Genomic DNA, 7,280 nt, shown 5'->3' on the forward strand with positions numbered 1-7,280 from the left:
TCTTGCACCACCACCTTGAGGCGTAAAAACAACGAAATATGTAGGGTATTTTTAGGGCTGATTCCTGTTTTTAATAAATTATTTATTGTGTAATTATTTTAGAGCTGTACTTATTTTAATTGTATGTATGTATATATATATATATATATATATTGCACAAGTGCAATTTTGAATTATTTATGCTAAAAATATTTGTCTGTATTGGAAAAACAATAAGTTAATCAGATTAACAATGGAAATTTAATAATATGACAAGTAAAAGACACTCCACCTATTATTAGTATTATTAACCCGCCATTTATAACAAAAGAACTTTGTTTTCTGTCTCTGCATCACAAAAAATCTAGATGCATGACCATTACCGTAGGAAGCAATTTTTCAGTGATCAGATCATTGTCACGGCTAAACAATGTGACACACGCTTCCTATGGCTCTGATGACACTCCTAACTAGAAGACACAAATATTTCTTGAGGCTTTTCTTGAACTCTCAGCATCCCTAGATCCCAACTTTTACGGACACCGTTTAATTGACAACTCTTAAGATATTTTACAAAGCTTTACAGATTAACATATGACAGGTTTATTTATTACAGGGACAGTACCAGAATAACGTATGACAGATTTATTTATTACAGGGACAGTACCAGAATAACGTATGACAGATTTATTTATTACAGGGACAGTACCAGAATAACGTATGACAGATTTATTTATTACAGGGACAGTACCAGAATAACGTATGACAGTTTGATTTATTACAGGGACACTAGTCAGGTTAACGTATGAAAATTTTATTCATTATGGGGACAGTATCAGAATAACGCAGGGCAGTTTTATTTTTTACGGGGACAGTACCAAAATACGTATGACGGTATGTTAACACCGTTTTCATCCGTTTTTAATTTCACAGTCTTCGATAATAACCTGAATCACAAGAAGAATTCTGATAACGGTTGAGTACTACCATAGTAACCCCGTACAACCAATATTAGTTGCAAGAAAATGTTTTCTTTTCGACATCTCAAAGAAATAAGCAAGTAATTTTAATTTATTTTTACACTGAATGTATATGACTTCATATGATTTCTTCAATGGAAATAGCTAGCATACCTGGTAAAAATTGGGTGTAATGTAAGGCAATAAAAGTACACATTACCAGCATACCTGATCAGAAAGAGTGTAGGTTAGATATTGGGTGAGAATCCAATCTTAGCTCATTCTTACCAGGCATGCTGGTGATATATACTTCTGACGTCTTGCACTACACCCAATATCCAACCCCAACCTATTGTTACCAGGTATAACGGTAATATGCATTTGTAATGTATTGCACTACACCTAATTGTAATTCATTCTTACTAGGTATAATGCACTTCGAATGTCTTGCACCACACCCAATCTTAATTTATTCTTACTAGGTATAATGGTAAAATGAACTTCGAATGTCTTGCATCACACCCAATCTTAATTCATTCTTACTAGGTATAATGGTAAAATGAACTTCGAATGTCTTGCATCACACCCAATCTTAATTCATTCTTACTAGGTATAATGGTAAAATGAACTTCGAATGTCTTGCATCACACCCAATCTTAATTCATTCTTACTAGGTATAATGGTAAAATTAACTTCAAATGTCTTGCCACTGGGTGTGGCACAAGGCATTAGAATTTTGTATTACAAAAGTGCAGGTACGCACTTACTGTTTTTGAGTGCAGGGAACGCTTTATTAACCCGTTGATTGTGTGACAGGACAGTTCGTTAGTCTTTCAGTATGTGGCCCAGATTATGGTGTTTCCAAAGGTCACTGTTCGACTTAAACATGCCTTTTGGGAATGTCCATTCAAATTGATGTACAATTTGTCTTTCTCGTTTTCTTATAGAGCATGAGGAAAGAGGGCCGAAACTGGGAGTTTAGCTTGTTCTGGAATGGCCCTCTGTTGGGTTACTGAATTTACTAACAACATGTTGCAGGTTAATTTCCTGGATGCCAGGGTTTTTCACTTCTGCCAGCGGGCGATATGAAGCAGTATTTACTTGGTCAAATCCGCCTCTCTTGCCTGCCTCTGTCTCCGGTAGATCCGTACGATGTCTAAGCATAGACGATTGTTATATCGAAGGGCAGCAAAAACTGGTGTCGCTGGTAATCATCTGGATGAAAACATACCTAACAACTTTTATGGCACTTAAGTATATAATGCACATTTTACTATGGATCTCTCTTACCTGTTTTCTTCTGTCAGGTGTAGAGTTACTATCAGAGTTTTTTAACATACATGATCGCACTGAAATATAGCATGTTCTGGGTCCTATGAACATGTTTGTTTTCATCGTTTTCAAAAAATTTGGTTCGTATTAAGAAGAGAAAATAAACATATTGCGAAAAATTGTTGCTTTAGATCTAGTGTATACGCCTTCCTCCACCGTACTTTACGACGCAAGCCCCTCAAAAAATATAGTCAAAGTATTTTACAACTCAAATAATTTTAGATCGTGAAATAAGAAAATTTGAAGACAATTCTAGAAATATGTGTAGCACAATGTTTTCAAACGAGACTTATTACTTTTAGGAGTGAGGGGAGGGGGGATCAGTCTTCTGATCTTCATTTGACAAGTTACATAGCTTTTCTTATTAAAAGTATCGAGACAAATACTTATGGGGAGGGAGGTGGGTATCTTCACTGCTCTTGGCTTCAATAACCCCCTGCATTTATTCGGGGCTTACTCTTTATTATTTTCTAGTGCAATTTGTCCCCATTATTATTTCAGAAGCTTCAACCCAACTGTTGACAACTGCAAAGCTTTGTAGGCACGAGGCATTATTGTAATGGGACAATACATTATTTTACTGACATTTCAAACAAGACATGGATGGGTCTTTGTTTTGTAGGCATGAAGCGTTAGTTTGATGGAACGATACATTATTCTACTGACATTTTAAACAAGACATGGGTCTTCTTTGCTTTGTAGACATGAAACGTTATGTTGATGGAGCAATGCATTATTCTACTGACATTTCAAACAAGACACGTCACATGGATCTTCTTTGCTTTGTGGGCATGAACCATTATTTTGATGGAACAGCACATCAGTCTACTGATGAAAATTAACCATTTGTGAATTTATAATCGACTAATATCCACAGGTATTTAAGCTCAGACGTTTTACTCGTAGGTGGCTGTGGAACGGAAGGTCATGATTGGCGTCCCGTTATTACAAAACCTCGCTTCGTTCTTTGGGGCTGATGGTGCGTTATAAGCGTGAAGATCAAATCCCACTCTTCGTTAAAGTAGTCCAAGTGGTAGCAACGAGTGTTATGCTAGCTCCTTTCCTATATTCTATTAGTTGAAAATTAGGAAAGGCTAGTGCAGCTAGCCCTTGTGTAACTTTGCCCGAATATTCAGAACAAACAAACAAATACATGTAGGTTAATTAGCACGACACAGTCATTGTCGCATTGTTCACATACGTACGTACGAAACCACATTTCTCCAAATCTTTTAAAACTCGATGAAGAAGCTCTTACCTCTCTCCACAAATTTTGAAACCAGTCATCGAGATTCCATTGCTGACAAACTGAAATGGTTCCTTTTTTGGATGCAGTAAATTTGTTTCGAAGAAATATTCTGGCACATTTAACTGTCTTAATAGGTAAATGTTTGTCCATCTCCAACAGTACATTTAAATTACCTCAGTTTCTTGATATATATTATATGTCGGTTACTTCACACAAAAATTCTCCACACTTCCAGCAGAGTATGATGTCTCCGTATACAAAATCATACAATCATACTGTTCGCGACCTGTTATATCAAAGACAAAAAAAAAATCTCGCGCTCAGATTATTATGGCAGTGTATGCGTTATAAGGTTTACCGTTAAATCTGTATTCGGTAAAACAAAAGTAGCCCAAGAGCTGGCGTTAGGTGCTGTTGACTTGTTGCCTCCTCTTTGGATAACCAGTTGAAAATAGGGACATCTAGCGTGAATATCTGAAAGAAAAAAAATTAAATGCTAAAGTAGTGTCTAGGCATATTTAATAGGGTATCGAAAAAGAGCTAATTTGTTCGGTTGGCGTTACAGGGGCTGGAGTGTATTTTTATGATCACAGCAACAGGAGAAGATAAAAATCTCTTAAACTAGCTGAACCTATTGATACAATAATAGGTTTACGGTCCAAGATTTCGTTAACATCGAGGATATCCAGTTGATCAAACAATGCATTCTAATACTTATAAGTAATAACGTAAGAAAAATACACTTAATTAGCTATACTCAGTACCAGGTTGATTTTATGTTCCGCTCTAATCGGAAGTAAATATCAATAATGATGTCAAACATTTTTAACTATATTGAGAGTATTTTCTATCACCTGAAATGGCGAACTAGAGAAGTTCAACTCTATTACAAAATACTAATCTTTAAGATATATTTGTAATGCTCTGTGTAAAATAATAAAGACATAGGTGCAACTTGCTTTAAAGTAAAATGTTGGACGCATGTAAAAGGATTTATTACAGAATGCAAAGGGTTTATTAGAACATGTGAAGTTTTTATTATAATATGTAAAGGGTTTATTAAAACATGTGAAGGATGTATTACAGAATGTAAAGGGTATATTATAACATGTAAAGGGTATATTGTAACATGTAAAGGGTTTGTTACAACATATGGAGTTTTTATTACAGAATGTAAAGGGTTTATTATAACATGTAAAGGGTTCATTACAACATGTGAAGGATTTATTACAGAATATAAAGGGTTTATTATAACATCCAAAGGGTTCATAATAACATTTAACTTTTAACTAAACTATCTTAGAATATAGCTGTACTTTGCCACTGTAAGAAATTTTAAAGGGTATATTGTAACATGTAAAGGGTATATTGTAACATGTAAAGGGTATATTATAACATGTAAAGGGTTTGTTACAACATATGGAGTTTTTATTACAGAATGTAAAGGGTTTATTATAACATGTAAAGGGTATATTATAACATGTAAAGGGTTTGTTACAACATATGGAGTTTTTATTACAGAATGTAAAGGGTTTATTATAACATGTAAAGGGTATATTGTAACATGTAAAGGGTATATTGTAACATGTAAAGGGTTCATTACAACATATGAAGTTTTTATTACAGAATATAAAGGGTTTATTATAACATCTAAAGGGTTCATAATAACATTTAACTTTTAACTAAACTATCTTATAAAATAGCGGTACTTTGCCACTGTAAGAAATTGTTTTATTTACCAATAGGTTCATTGTTTAAAAGAACGATACTGTAACTGGCAGTCCATTTATAAAAGAAACTATACAGGTCTGAAAGTCCACTGTAGAAAAGAACTATAGTGTCTTTAGAAGTGTATTGTAAAAAATATTAACACTTAGACTAAATGTTCGCTATCTCTACTGTTTAGTTCATTCTAGAAAATATCTATACTATTTAGAAATCCATTGTAGAAATATTAACACTTAGACTAAACTTCCACTATGGAAAAGAATTGTATTGTGCTTAGGAGCCTATACTGTTTAAAAGTACAATGCAGAAAATATCTCTACTCTTTAGAAGTCCATTTCTAAAAATATATATACTGTTTAGAAGTCCATTTCTAAAAATATCTCTACTCTTTAGAAGTCCATTTCTAAAAATATATATACTGTTTAGAAGTCCATTTCTAAAAATATCTATACTGTTTAGAAGTCCATTTCTAAAAATATCCATACTGTTTGGAAGCTCATTTTAGAAAATACCTATACTGTTTAGAAATCCATTATAAAAAAATATATATACTCTTCAGAAGTCCGTTGTGGAAAATATTAACATCTCGATTAAACTTCCACTGTGCAAAAGAACTGCACTGTGTTTAGAAGTCTCTGCTGTTTAAAAGTCCAGTGTAGAAAATATCTATACTGTGTAGAAGTCCATTGTAGAAAATATCTGCTTAGTTTAAAAATTCAATATAAAATATATCTATACTGTTTAGAAGTCCATTTTAGAAAGTATTTATAGTGTTTAGAGTTGCAGGAAAAACTAATACTGAGTCCAAAAATCCACAGTAGAAAACTATACAGTTTATGAGTCTATTTTACAAATATACATTCTATACCTAGAAGTCCAATTCTGGTATGAATGAGGTTTAATCAATATTCTGTAACGTCGAGTGTCGAATATTAATAACTTCAGATTCAGTTTATGGAACAAAATTGAAATATTTTTGTCGAATTTATTCTTACATGCCATTTGGGTTCTTACTCAAACTTTATTATTTATGGACTTACAGTGCGCGTTACTGATGATCTAATTCTTGAAGGTTATGATTACGAACTTATGGATATTTAAACAAAGTTAGAAAGTCGGTTGCTGTTAAGCCATCTGTGCTCTACCCACCTCGGGTGTCGAAACTTGATTTTTTTTGTGTGTGTCGTAAGCCTGCCGACTTTACCTTCGTTTCCTTGATAATTGTGGTGATTCTATATACGCATGAGTGCAGATTAGAAAACGAGAACTTTAAGTTTATTCTCATAATAAATAATTCTCTCATTCTACTATTGATTTAGTCAAACTTCAAAGTAGTACATTGGCTTATTTTATCCTGTATAATCTGTTTTGTTCATATCTGATTAACATTTACCTAACACATCATGATGCACACTATATGAGGTAGTATGGATACTTTTACCCAGTTTTAACATTTGGTTCAGTGTGAGAACCAATTTCCACGTGAGACTGCTTTGACTACACTTATACGAAGATTAGCTGTGTTAAAATAATTGTATAATTTTGTAACAATATCTATGGATTGTTCCACTCCGCAGTCTGTCGTTACGCCTACTGAGACAGATGCGACAACAAACTATTTACGGATAAGCTATCACGGGATGTGCAGCCGACAAATCTAAAGATAACAAGATGGTTGACATGTAGGAAAGATTCATCAGCTCAGGAACTCATCAACAAATCTAAAGAAGAATTGTTTTCGTCAATTTGTCATTAATTAATTAACGCGTTGGTGTATAAGTGCGAAACGCTTTTTTGTTTCCATTTGTACTAAAGTTATTTGGAAGCGGAAAATGCACTGCTGATGGGATTAATCTTCGACGCAGTATAGATACAGGTTGGAAAACATTCAGCCGCCAGGTGAGCTTAGCAACGTTTTGTTTGTAGGGGTAGCACTAGCAGTTGTAATGTATATAAAAACAAAAGCAAACAGGTAAAAAACAATTGATTGGGGTTGTGTGTTCTCACGTGGATAAACATAGCAAAAGAGAACT

At 33.8% G+C, this 7,280-nt stretch overlaps 1 protein-coding gene across 3 annotated transcripts in view; it reads left to right on the plus strand.

The window, feature by feature from the left end:
* The window catches only part of LOC106461370, a 78,844-nt gene that overhangs the window by 49,794 nt on the left and 21,770 nt on the right, over positions 1 to 7,280 (plus strand). The window contains exon 1 of one of the 3 annotated variants that reach the window (XM_022388317.1): positions 6,956 to 7,146. The exons of the other annotated variants lie outside the window; for them this stretch is intronic. The gene's annotated coding sequence lies outside the window, so the exon portion shown is untranslated. Of the gene's footprint in view, positions 1 to 6,955; positions 7,147 to 7,280 lie in introns of those variants that run through there. 3 annotated transcript variants of the gene reach the window in all.

Source organism: Limulus polyphemus, unplaced genomic scaffold, assembly GCF_000517525.1.
Source record: "Limulus polyphemus unplaced genomic scaffold, Limulus_polyphemus-2.1.2 Scaffold945, whole genome shotgun sequence".
Lineage (NCBI taxonomy): Eukaryota > Metazoa > Arthropoda > Merostomata > Xiphosura > Limulidae > Limulus > Limulus polyphemus.